This window comes from Equus caballus, chromosome 27, assembly GCF_041296265.1.
Source record: "Equus caballus isolate H_3958 breed thoroughbred chromosome 27, TB-T2T, whole genome shotgun sequence".
Lineage (NCBI taxonomy): Eukaryota > Metazoa > Chordata > Mammalia > Perissodactyla > Equidae > Equus > Equus caballus.
This window is the reverse complement of record NC_091710.1, coordinates 52349849-52363142: the sequence shown is the minus strand read 5'-3', so window position 1 is coordinate 52363142 and position 13294 is coordinate 52349849. Positions and strand designations below refer to the sequence as shown.

At 43.6% G+C, this 13294-nt stretch overlaps 1 long non-coding RNA gene across 1 annotated transcript; it reads right to left on the bottom strand.

Moving 5' to 3' along the window:
* Nucleotides 1–6: 6 nt before the first annotated feature.
* Nucleotides 7–8668, bottom strand: LOC138921010 (uncharacterized). The gene is made up of 2 exons (XR_011433139.1): nucleotides 8519–8668; nucleotides 7–1031 (listed from the first exon to the last, which is right to left on the bottom strand). It is a non-coding gene; the product is annotated as an uncharacterized lncRNA (long non-coding RNA).
* Nucleotides 8669–13294: the final 4626 nt, after the last annotated feature.

Sequence of the window (13294 nt, the reverse complement as noted above, 5' to 3'; positions counted from 1 at the left end):
TGAGAGTGGAGGCCTCAAACAATTTATTCACTGAAGCACGTGTCACCCAGGAAAAGTTTAAATTTCCAGGGTTGTGGAGCAATTTGTGCTGAAAATCTGTGCTTATGAGCAGGCTCTGAAGGCAAGAGCATGGAGCTGATCAGAGAGTCAGTGCTGCCTAATCTTGACACCTTTCCTTCAGTCAAGGTCTTCTGTTTGGTTTTTCACCTTGAAACTTCCCACTAGCAAATGCTTAAGGTACAGAGTGAGGGAGAGTTCTGGCGAGGTTGATTTTCTTTTATGTTCAGCTGGTCTGGAATCTATCTTTGGTGGAATACATTTCCAAGGTTTTCCTAACCATTTTAGAAGACATCCATTCTGTTGTTTTTTCTGTTAGGATTGATTACTTATCTTCTACTGTTATTGTACTAATCTTCCAGGGCTGCCATAACAAACTACGACAGATTGAATGGCATAAACTACAGACATTTATTGTCTCACAGTTCTGGAGGCTGGAAGTCTGAGCTCAAGGTGTTGGCAGGGTTGGTTTCTCATAAGGCCTCTCTCCTTGGTGTGTAGATGGCAACCTGCTCCCTGTGTCCTCACATGTTGGTCCCTGTGTGTGTATATACCTCCCTCACATCTCTTTGTGTGTCCAAATTTTCTCTTCTTATAAGGACACTAGTCCTATAGGATTAGGGGCCACCCACATGACCTCATTTAACCTTAATCATCTCCTTAAAGGCCTGTCTCCAAATACAGCCACATGGGGAGTTAGGGCTTCAGCATATGGATTTGAGGGGACACCATGCAGTTGATAACAGTTATGCAGCATATTTTACTTTCATGTCACTGGGATGAATTATTGCAGCTCCTTTGTTCTTCCGCTCTTACTTCCTGGCAAGGTGAGTGGAGGAGGGCTGAGGGCTGACAGGGTCATCTTTAAGCAGGAGTTGCTTGTGGGTGGAGGGGAATGGTCCTAGATATGCAGACCTGTTGATTGGAGCAGATGCATTTTGGAGCCATTTCTGTGACTTTGAGATTTTTCCGTGCTGCCATGAAAACCACATAAAATGAGAGAAACATTATCAGTCTGGAGGTTTCAAGTGAACAACTCAAATGCTTAATGAGGGAAATGAAATGATCATTAAAAATTTAGACAGACTCAGGAGCACATTTAACTAAGTTCTTATAACTAGAGGCACAGAACCTTGGATAATGATTATATGAACTTGGATGAAACACGATTTGTCTTTAGAAGAGTTTAAGATCTACACGGAAGTGAATGGGATGAATGCATCATCTATCATGAGTATGTTAATAAATAGGAGTGATGCCCACTTCTCCATAACTTTTTTAAGCATCTCTGTATATTATTTGATAACTTTTGATGTTTTTCGTAAGGATTTTGGAATCATATGCTAAAATTATTTCCAGAGTTTTCTGAAGAACTGACAGAGAGAGAAAGATCGAGAGAGATGAAACAAACTGCATCAGGAGGACAATGACCTTCTCATTCTTAGTGAAGTGCAACAGGCTTATTCAGGGCCTTTCCTCTGGAACTTTGACTCTAAAAGTCTTTCTCTCCAAAGACTCAGGTTCTTTCTTCTTTAGAGGATGGCTGCGGCAAAAACTCTTCCGTAAAATATCTAGTCCACGATAACCACCTCCTCCCCTGAACTCCTAGCCGCCATTTGAATTTCTGACTTTGGTTCTCCATTTTACCCCTTTGTCTTGTTAAGTATTAGATTTGTCTCTGGGAAGGGGCAAAAGTTTAGTATTTCAGAGCAGAAGGGTCCTGGTGAGATCCTGAGGAGTTGAGAGATTTGCTTAAAGTGATGCAGCTGAGTGACAGGAGACCCAGGACCAGGACCCAGGTCTCTGGGGCCTCAGGTCAAGGTTCTTCCCACCCTACAAGCCTATGAGGGCAAAGACTCGTAAGTGTCCTGGTGCATCATGTACAACCTTCCATATGGAGCCTGCACTGGGGGAGTCCATGTAAATGCCAACCTTGCAGTCCTCAGGACAAGTTAATCAGTAAGAAGGACAGGAAAGTGAAAAGTTCTGCCACTCTCTTGAGAACCGCAGGCCTCCTCCTTCTGACCAATGTAGTATTTGCACGCACTTCCTAGCCCACCTTTGCATTTGGTCAGAGATCCACACCCTGTATCATCCACACGTTGATTTGGTAAAATTGCCTCGCATCTTGCTAAAATATATTCTGCCAGCTCACGAAATTTTATTGCATTTGAGATATCGATGGCCAGAGGGAGGTTATTAAGAAGTGAGAGTTATTATCTGGATGTGAGCACAGAAATGAGTCATTATCCGCAGTGTTTTTCCAATAGCGTCACCGAGAAAAGAGACAAGCTGGTGGCAAGCTTGAGTTAGCTCACATCTCACATTCCCCTCTCCGGAAATGTGAGATCCAAGCGAGTTGGAAAACACGTTTGTTTCCAGGCAACTTCCCACTGGCTACCCAGAGATGTGGCCTCACTGAGGTCTGGCCCTGAATTTGATTTGTCTTCTCCATGGGGCAAGTCTGTTGATGAATGTGACAATAAAGTTACACACACACATGTCAATAAGAGAGCAGGTACCAGTTCCAATTCTCTTACAGAATGAACAAGGGGTAAAAAAGAACAGCAAGTAATTTTTAAAAATCACCCACCTGCACATAAACAATATCTTCTACCAGTCAGGGGCTGGGTTTTAGGAAATTTTAAATTCTTGTGGTGAATTTTATCCCTGGTCCAGCCCGTTCCCACCCCTTTATTCTCACTGGATCCATCTCTGACTATTCCTCATCTATCTTACTGTAATGTCTCCAACACGACACTAGAATCTCATTTCTCTCCTACTGCCACTCAAAGTAATTGGCTACAAATCTCCAAAAGAAGGCAACGTGAAAAAGCAGGTACAACTTGACGTTAAAGCTCAGCTCTGTCAAAGTGTGTAATCATGATCGACTATGTTTCCTATTTATTTCATTTATCTTCATCTATAAAATGGGAATGATAAAATTTACCTCATGGAGTTTTCATGAGGATTACATGGTAACATATGTAAGCAGTTGGCATGGTGCCGGCACATGGAAGGACTTATGGAATGGTGGCTCTGACTTCTTTAGATAATAACATACTCCTTGACATTCCTCCCCATACTTGTCTCTATCATCACCTTAATCAATGTGCTACTATTGACTAAGAACCATAAAAGTTGTGTACAGTGTCATGTCCCTTAACCACCTGATAACAAAAGGTATATTCTTATGGAGAAGTGAGTCTTCAATTGTAAGACAGACCATAACCATAAATAGTTAAAACAATTCATTAAGTATTTATTGAGATGGGAGATAGGTCATTGAGAAACCCACAGTGAAGTATGAACCACAACCCCCGACATCGAAGCCTTACAGGTCAATTGCCAAGACGTGAAACATAAATAAGAATACAAGGCTTCTTGGGGCCAACCCAGTGGCACAGCAGTTAAGTGCGCACATTCTGCTCCGGTGGCCCAGGGTTCACTGGTTCGGATCCAGGGTGCGGACATGGCACAGCTTGGTAAGCCATGCTGTGGTAGGCGTCCCACATATAAAGTAGAGGAAGATGGGCATGGATGTTAGCTCAGACTTCCTCAGGAAAAAGAGGAGGATTGGCAGATGTTAGCTCAGGGCTAGTCTCCCTCGGAAAAAAAAAAAAAAAAAAAGGACTACAAGGCTTCTTAAAGGCGAGAGCTACACTGTGCATCTCTAGACACAAACATACACATTTAACCAAGATCTTATGTATACAGATGCATAGAGAATAAATGGATGTAAGTGTAAGTACATGGTTAAGTAATAAAATGAAGGCATGATATTGTGATTTATAAGAAACATTTATTTGGTGTTCATCCCATTCCTGGCACAGAGTTCATAAAACTCTTGAAATTCCTAAACAATAAGAGCAGGAAAGATATCTTTTGTTATGTTAATGAAGGGACTCTTGGAAAGCCCCAGATCGTCTAAGGCCAACAGACGGACCAAGCAGGTTAGAGGGCCAGAACTTTCAGTCCCACTCCAGACCTCAGTGGAGAGGAGCTGGAGATTGAATTCAATTGCCAATGGCCAATCATTTAATCAACGGTGCCTATGTAATGAAGCCTCCGTAAAATGCCAAAAGGACAGGGTTTTGAGAGCTTCCCAGCTGGTGAACCCGTGAAGACGTGCACCCTGGTGAGGGGATGGAAGCTCTATGTTCCTTCCCACATACCTTGCCCTGTGCATCTCTCCCATCTGGCTGTTCCTGAGTCATATCCTCTTAGAATAAACTGGTAATCTAGTAAACAAATGTTTCTCTGAGTTCTCTGAGCTGCTCTAGCAAATTAATCCAACCTGAGGAGGGGGTCATTGGAACCTCTGATCTATAGCCAGTCGGTCAGAAGCACAGGTGACAACCTGAGCATGTGATCGGCATCTGGAGGGAGGGCAGTCTTGTAGGACTGAGACTTTAACCTGTGGGATCTGATGTTAACTCCTGGTAGATCGTGTCAGAATTGAGTTGAATGGTAGGACACTCAGCTGGTGTCAGAAAATTGCTTGGTGATGTGTAAGAAAACATACATGGGAATTGGAGTTAGAATTGCAGAAGGTAGGTATGACAGCAGTTCCCAGGAGGGACAAGGATGGGCTGGAGTAGCTGAGGGGAGATCAGAGGGAGCAGAGAACCGAAGGATGAGAGAGACTTGAAACAGGGGAGAGCTGTGAGCAGATGCTTCAGGTGAGGAGAAGGTGTTTGCCCTTACAGGTGGGAGTGAGAACATGCTGGAACATGATGAGGCCCTGAGATGCCAAGGGCTGCTTCATGGCACCAGAGCTGTCACCAAGACCTCTTGTCCCGCCTGTTTTTCAGCAGTTCTTAGCTCAACAAATAGTCAATGATTTTTTTTCATCATAAAGTCTCCCTTGTTAAAAACCACCTGGGAGCTTTGTAAAAAGTCTAGTGCCCGAGCCCGTCCCCAGAGATTCTGATCTAATTGAGCTCGAGAGCACCATGGGTGATTCTGATGATGCTGTTAGCAGACAGCATCTTGAAGATGGAGGGGGGTGCAGCAGATGCTCTAGGAATTCTATAAGGGACATCATGCATGAGATGCTATGATGCATATAAGCACAGGAAAAGTGGCAGACCAGGAGTGGATCAGAGCACACAGCTGTCCAGAAGAGAGGGCTTTATTTTCCAGGTTGGATACCGAGTGAAGTAGAATCAGTAAGAGTAGCAGTGAGGGCATTCACATCAGGTGACACAGCTGAAGCACTTGGATGATGCCCCTGAAAACAGACACTTGTGAAAAAATTCCTGAGCCATCAGTCCAGTGGCACACTGCATGCCCCTCAAGTTCAAATCCACCGACACCTTTTTGAGCCTACCCACAAATGATTCCAAGTTTCAGGTGCAATCACCAGTAGTCTACAGGGGATGTCTGTGGCTTTGTAGCTGACTGTCATCAGAACCCCTCTCCTAGCTATGGAGAACTTCCTCCTTTAGAATCTTGCCAGCCTCTCACTATGGAAACTGAAATCCAGACACCGGCTCTCCTCACTGGAAGGCAGAGCCACACAACCCTGCCCTAGTCACGCAGATGCTCCCTCATGGGGCTGTGATTCTGGAGTGAGTTTCTGGAAGGAACAGGGACCACAGAGGACTCGCCGAGGTAATGTCAGAGCAGCACCCTTAAGGGCTTCAGTCCCAGCAGTCAGGCTTGATGTCCATGATGGGTAGGGCAGGGTTCTCACCAGAATGTTCCTATGGAGCTATGTTAGCTGTGGCCCCCATGCCTGGCTGCCTTTAGTACCAGCCCATCATCAGAGCCTTGATATCCAACCTTGCCCACATCATCACAATAATTGTCTTTTCCGCTTAAATAAACCAAAGCCCATTTTGGTAGTTTACAGCTATGAAGTGTTTTTCTCAAGCAGTTATCAAACTAGGAGTCTGGCAATCTATCTGATTGCAGAAAGAAGTGGACACTGGTATGCCCTCTCTTTGACCATACAACACCCCAATATGAGTTGTACCTTAAAAACTAAATAAAGAGAGGCCATTTCTTTTGCAAAACTGTGGCCCCTTCACAAAATGCCTACAGTCTAGACTCAGTGATTTCCACAGGCATGCACCATGTTACACTATAGGTCATTCACCAAATTGCTTTTGATTTTTGAAATGTGCAGATTTCCTTTTGTGAAGGACCTGTTGGCATGAGAATGCATATTTAAGGCTTATTAAGTATGCTAGTTACACAGGAGGGAATGATGCAATTGCTCTGGCTGCATGTGGATGCATAGAGGTGAATTTGAATATAACACTCCAGAGGAATCAGCCTGATTTCTTGCATATGGCATATGACCTGAGGAATTAGGTTCCATCTCCACCTGCTTTTGAAAGAAAATCTTTATGAGTCCATAGTTAAATAACCCTCCCCTTCCTGAAACTCATGCGCAGCAAGACTTGAGGCCATTCTAAATTGCTCTTTCCCACCAATGCATAGGAGCCCAGTGAAGTGGGCAACTTTTGGTTCTTTTCTTTAGCTGTTTTTACCGTGACCGTCTCAGATAAGAGAAACTAATCTGGGCAATTCTATAGTGAGTTTTATGACAGATTTTCTGTTACTAATAAAATTTGCTGTCAAGTGACTTTGGCAGTTCTGCTTTCATTAAAGGTCATCCAGAAAGTGCACAGTGACAGCTATTGGCAAAGGATGCTCAGGTATTTTCCGTGGGGTTCATAGAGGAACACCTGGTGGCCAGGACTCATTCCTGCACCGGAGAGACAAGTAAACGGGGTGTGTGTGTGTGTGTGTGAGAGAGAGAGAGAGAGAGAGAGAAAGAGAGAGAGAGAGAGAGAGAGAGAGAGAGAGAAGGGGCAATGGAGACTGACAGAGAACCACGGAAGGCTCATGGCAGGGAAAAGTCCTGTAAACAATCTCCAGCCATTTACCCAGCTTGGTTCTCAATACCTGGTATCTTTTTTTCCATGTGGCCCCCAAACTGGGACCTTGACTCATGACCAGTACATATGATTGGGTAACTGGCTAGTTTCCCCTTCCCCAATTATGCTTGCAAGGAACCTGTTCTAAGAGATTTTGTGAAGTACCATACCTATTTAGGTAAAATTTCATCAAAATATGTTTCACAAATATACAATAGTAGTTCAATCACTTTTGTTATTAAGACTTCATTTCTTTAGAGCAGTTCTAAGTTTACAACACAGTTGAGAGGAAAGTGCAGAAATTTCCCATATACCTTCTGCCCCGACACATGCATCGCCTTGCACACCATTATTAACACCCCGACCAGAGTGCTCCATTAGTTACAACTGATGAACCTACATTGACATGTCATTATCAACCAGAGACCATAGATTACATTAGGGTTCCCGCTTGGTGTTGCACACCCTATGGCTTTGGACAAATGTATAATGACATGAATCCATCATCATGGTATCATACAGAGGATTTTTACTGCCCTGAAAATCCTCTGTGCTCCACCAAATCATCCATCCTCCTCCCTCACAGTTCATTTTTTTTATCTTTTCTCCATGAGTAAAATGACCGTGATCCTCTGTATACTCACTCAGAATATTAAAAGAGAAAATAAAACTTTTTCCCTTAATTTCAGTGATGACACATTCTCTGGTTATTACTCAATCAAACTGGGAATCAGCCACTCAAATTCCATTCAGTAAGCAACAGGCTATGCTCAGCACTGGGCTTCAATACAAAACAGAATAAGGGGAACTGACATTGCCAAGCGCCAGCTGCTCGAAACACATTATTTCTCTTTGATCTCTGATAGACGCATTAGCTCCATTTTGCAGGCAGGGAAATGAGGATTCATCAGGTTGGGGAGGTATGCCCCACACAGATGAACCCACACTGACCACCACAGGACAGGAGAGAAGTGAGAACTAAATCATGAGAGACATTAAGCATACGGAAGAGAGAAATCATTGAGCATCACAGCAGCCAGGAGGGTGGAAGAGAGAAGCTGAGCTGAGAAGGCCTTTGGCAAATGTCAGTGAAGGCAAAGAATGAGGAAAGTGCCCTCTACAGGGGCAAAGGGACATCTGTGAGAGAAGACAAACAGGTGTGAACCTGGCATGTAAGTGGCTCAATAGGATCTGCCTAAAGTGTAAGTTGTATATTAGGGAAGAGTGAGAAATAAGTTCAAGTAGAAGAAAAGGTAATCTTAACAAGCAAGCTTAAGAAGCTTGCCGTCTAGCGAGGGAGATGCTCAGGAACTACCCCCTAAATGGTTCATTCTGTGCTGTGATGTGGGCTGGGAGACACACAGCCTGCCGTGGTGATGGCACTAGAGGTGGCAGGGGCTCATTCAGGCAAGGGGTCTGATAGCCTTGCAGAGAAGATTCCCATGGAGACCTGAATGATGGAAGGAGCTGGCCACACAAGGAGCAGGAGGAAGAAAGCTCCAGAGAGAGGGTGTTTGGCAAGACTTCCTCCTGGCCTACTGAAAACAAAGAACTTTCAAAACCTCACTCACCTCCAATCCTCAACATTGCAGCCACTCCTGGAGACAGTTATCATCGCTCCCTCTACGAGGTGATCCATCAAAGTGGCTTCCACATTGTGTGTGCTTGTTCACCTCTCTGTCTCTGTCTCTGAACTCCATGAGAACAAGAGCTTTTCTTTCTTAAATCAGCATCTGGCACTCTAAACGTGTGATGAATTGAGTTGCAATCCGAAATACCAGTGTAAGATGCTCATTGCTTCACCTCGGCTTCAAGCCCATGTCACAGCAGCTGCCTACTCTGTTAAGGCATAAACCTCTGTGAAAAATAAACTTTAAATCTCCTCTTTTTTAATCTTATTAAACTCCTTGGCTGGAGGTTCTAAAAAGGGGTAATATGCAATCCTAAGAAAGTAATTTGCAGAATCTGTAGCGGCAGACTAAGAGAGGGAGTCAAATATTCATCCAGAAACGTATAGGGATTTGGAGCCGTCTATTTGTGCTTTTTCGTTTGTTTGTTTGTTAATTTTTTAGTGATCACCAAAAAGAAGTTTCTCCTAAGTGTGCCCAGAGACCCTCTGGAGGGCAGAATGAGTGTGTGATGGGAGTGTCAGGGTGGAAAGTCTTTTGGGGTCCCAGAAGGAAATATTGAAGGGTTCTTCAGGTTCATTCAGCTGATTTAACTCTGAATGAACAAATCAAGATCTTTTCAAAGATAAGCCCAAGGTAGCCGTCCCTAAGACCACCACTCATGAGAAGGAGAGGAGGAGCTGGCCACAGCTGAAGGATACTGCCTTACTTTGGGGTTCTGTTAAAAGCAGAGAAGAACTGAAAAGTCATCTCCAAGATGAGGTCTTGATTTAAACTGATAATGGATAGGCATCCACAATAAAGTTCCAAATAGAACCAGTATGAGGATTTCTTTTAAAACTTGCGTTTAGGGTCGTCTCCTTCACTTTTAATGTTTGTGCTTGGCTGGTTTAACCAAGAGGCCCATTCTTGTAAAGAAAAGTAATAACTATAGAAGCACATTACCCTATATGGCCGTTAAGTTTGATTGCAGCTGAAGGCTGCTTTCCTAGCAGGGAGCAGATTCTGATGTTTCATGGGCACTCAATAAAAATGTGTAGGATGAATGAATGAATGAACGAATGAGTGTATGAGCAAATGACTGATGCAATTACCGAGACTCTCGCGGCAGCATAGCTTCAATGGAAATTATTTAAGAACACATAAACTAGCTTGTGATTGCAGAGCTTGAAAACTCTGCATGTTAAGAACTAACCAACAAATCTTCATAACGAAGACTCAGAAAGAGCATAGCTTTGCATATCCAATTATCAATTTTCCTAAGGCACTCATCTGCCCCACAGTTCATCTGCAGAAAAATCCTGCTTTTAATTTCTTACAAATCTAATTAAACAGAATAGGAAAGAAATGGCTTTGTTGTCACCCCCATCATCTTCGGTTTGCATTTCCTATTCCATGAATCCTTCAGTCCAACAGTGATCTTTGAAACTCAAACACTTCGTTACCTAATTACCTCCTCCAGACCTGGAGATGTGTATGCTAGAGTCCCAGTAGAAAGAGACCAGAGGGAGAGGAGAGGAAGGGGATTCTGCAGAACATGCAGTTTTACCTCAACCAGAAAATTGACGCTATTTCCCCGGATCTCAGAAGCCAGGGAAAGTTTAAAATGATGAATAAATTAGACAACACTCACCTTCTTTTGAATCAGATTTTCATAATGTAGCTTCATTATTTTTTCAAGGTTATGTGCCCTCCCACAGTATCATCATAACTCACAGTGCAATAAAAGCAAACAGAAGGGCGTTCACAAAGTATTTTATGTCTCTGGGGTTTGCCTTTCTTGATTAGGTATGTAGTGGCTTTATACTACTAACACGTATAATTCATTCATTTGATAACCATCTAGATTTCATTTTTAGTGAACAACTATTATGTGAAAACCCTGAGCTAACAAAATACACTCTAATTAATTCTTTACAGATTGAAAAATATTTACACATTCTAACACAAGGGAAAAAGAGCTATTCATATAAACTTAAGCGGAGAACGGGACTCTTTCTTTGGAAAATCTACCCTCTTAGACATACAATTTCATGAGATACAGTCAGGAAGATCTAAGGGGAAAAGGAGAGCTCAATAGCTGAGTAAACCCAACACTCAACAGCATGACAGACGTCTCGCAAGATTTCCTCCTGTTCCTATTTGGACACCAAGCTCCCGACTTAATCACCAAACATATGAGCCCCCAATACTCCAAGAACTCTAAAGTATTTTGTTCCTTCTCTGAGCATTACAATAACCCAGAAAATGGCTAGCTGAGGTCTGAAGCTCGGTCTAGGAATCTAGACCCTGGGAAAATGTCCAAGCTCTCAGGCCATTTAAGTAAATGGGTCTCAGAGTCACACAGACTCGGTCAACCTTTTACATGCCATGTATGTGTTACCTGACCATAGGGTATGGCCACACAAGCCTGTGGGCTTTAGTCCCAAGTCCTGTCACTTTCTACACTTATGTGTCATTAAACTGAGGGGGCCTCAGACAAGAGACCTAGGAATGACAGCACCTGGGCTGTGAGTGCAGAGACACAAGGGAGCATGACAGACCAGGGCAGCCTGAGTGCCTGCAGCAGCTCCCTTCACAGACTTCAGTGTCTGCCCCCTGAGGCCTCCCAGGTAAAATTTTTAAATTGCCTATGATCAGGCTTGAAAAATCAGACATCAGTTTTTAAACAGGAGCCAGACTCCTCAAGTCTCAATTTCCTCCTCTATAAAAATTCTTCTAAGTTTGAAGCAGTCATCCTGGCGGACCACAACGAATTGTCACCATGTCACTGAGAGATTAGGAATGATGATGTCCAAGCCAGGGTAACTCATTCATGTGTCCAAGAGTCCTGGACATGTCTGCCTCATGTCTATTCCTGATCCATGCCCTCTCTGGTCCATACAGGCCGTGTCTCCCACGTTCCCTCCTCAGCTGGCTTCTGGCTGGGTTCACCAGTGGAAAACATCTGCTCCACACTCCCTTCAGCAGCAGAATTTCCTCCATGGCTCGGCCCCGTGCACAGGCCTCCCACAGCTACAGTTCCATCTCCACCCTGAGACCTGCCCCTGGCTATGGGGCTGCCACCTCCTTCCTTGTGTTGCTAATCCCTAGGTCACCTCATAGCCCCATTTGGTTTCTTAGCTTTTCATCATCTGTATAACAAATTCCCTCAACTCAATTTCCTTTGTTTCAAATATAGTGATTTCTGTCTTCCCAGTTGGATTCTGACTTTTACTATGTGAATTAATATTGACCATAAAACCCACACCTCATTCCCATACCTGGTCAGTCATCAATCAGAGTTTCATAATATAATACCTTTTACAGTGAACCAGGAAAGGAGCTGGTACTTTCTGCAAGAATAGACGGACAGGGAATAAAATAAAGGCAACATAAAATAATTGAATTAAATTTGAGCAGAGATGTGTTCAGCAAGATCCCACTATTGTACACTGAGGAAGGCTGGCTGACTGCTTTGGTGTGTCCCCAAGGGTCATTGGGGTCACTGGGCCTCTTTCATTTATTGAAAAGGTGCTTTATCCAAAGGTGAATGTTGGTATTAATGATTCTGGAGTCATCGTAGATGGCCCATTAATAGTGAAATAATGAGTCCAAAAAGAGCAAGATTTGAATATAAGAATTTCAGGGAAATAATTCCAACCTAACTGTGTCTTAGAATGATAACTATTGGAGGTGAAAAGCACCTTAAAAGACTATCTAATTCAGCCCCTTATCATATTATAGTACAACGTTGCTTATAGAGCAACTGAGGTTTGGAGAGACTGTGATGCCAAAACTCAGGGAGCTACCGATGGAAGCACACCACCTGCTCTGGGATGAGCCCCGAGGGAACACAATGGGGCTGCACCAGGAACACAGCACTGGGATGGGCCAGGGGAGTGGGTTCCACACCCTGAGCGGCCAGTGTTAGAATAACCAAAAAGCAAGTTCAAATCAAACTCCAAGAAGTAAGAAAAAGACTGGACAAAGGGAGGGAGTACTAAGTGTTAGGTCTGAGGGAGGAGCTGGACCATGAGGGATGTCAAGGTACACGTTTCATTGGCACTCCTTATCTGGCCAAGTATTTCCTTTACAAGCTAAATAGCTAGTTTAGGTTAGGGCACGTTCGTGTAGTGTAGTTAGTCTAATTCAGGCATTTTTGTCTCCCACTTTACAAAAGTTTTCTATTGCAGCTGTAACAAAGTCCCACAAACTCATAGGTCCAAAATAGGGTTCACTGAGCCAAAATCAAGGTGTAGCAGGGCTGCAATTCTTCAAGAGGCTCTAGGGGAGAACGCGCTTCATGTCCTTTCCAGTTTCTAGATCTGCCGTTCTTCTATTCCTTGGCCAATACGCCTTCGCTCCAATTTCTGCTTCCATCACTTTATTGCCTTCTCTTCTGTCCTAAAGTCTCCTTCTACCTCCCTCTTATAATGAATAATGACTCTTGTTGTTGCATTTAGGGCCTGCCCGGTTAATCCAAGATCATCTCCCCATCTCGAGATCCTTAATTTGATCACACCCATAAAGACTCTTTTTTCCATATAAGGTAATAACCACAGGTCCCAGTGATTAGAACCTGGATATCTTTGGGGGCCATTATCCAGCTTAACATACCCATCTCATAAGTAAATTACCCATCCCTTGATGTTAAATAGTTTCTTTTGAAAGTCAGCTGGAATTTCCTACACGTTTGCTAACTGAGCGGTGGTTCTCCATAGCCCTCAAGATAGCCTT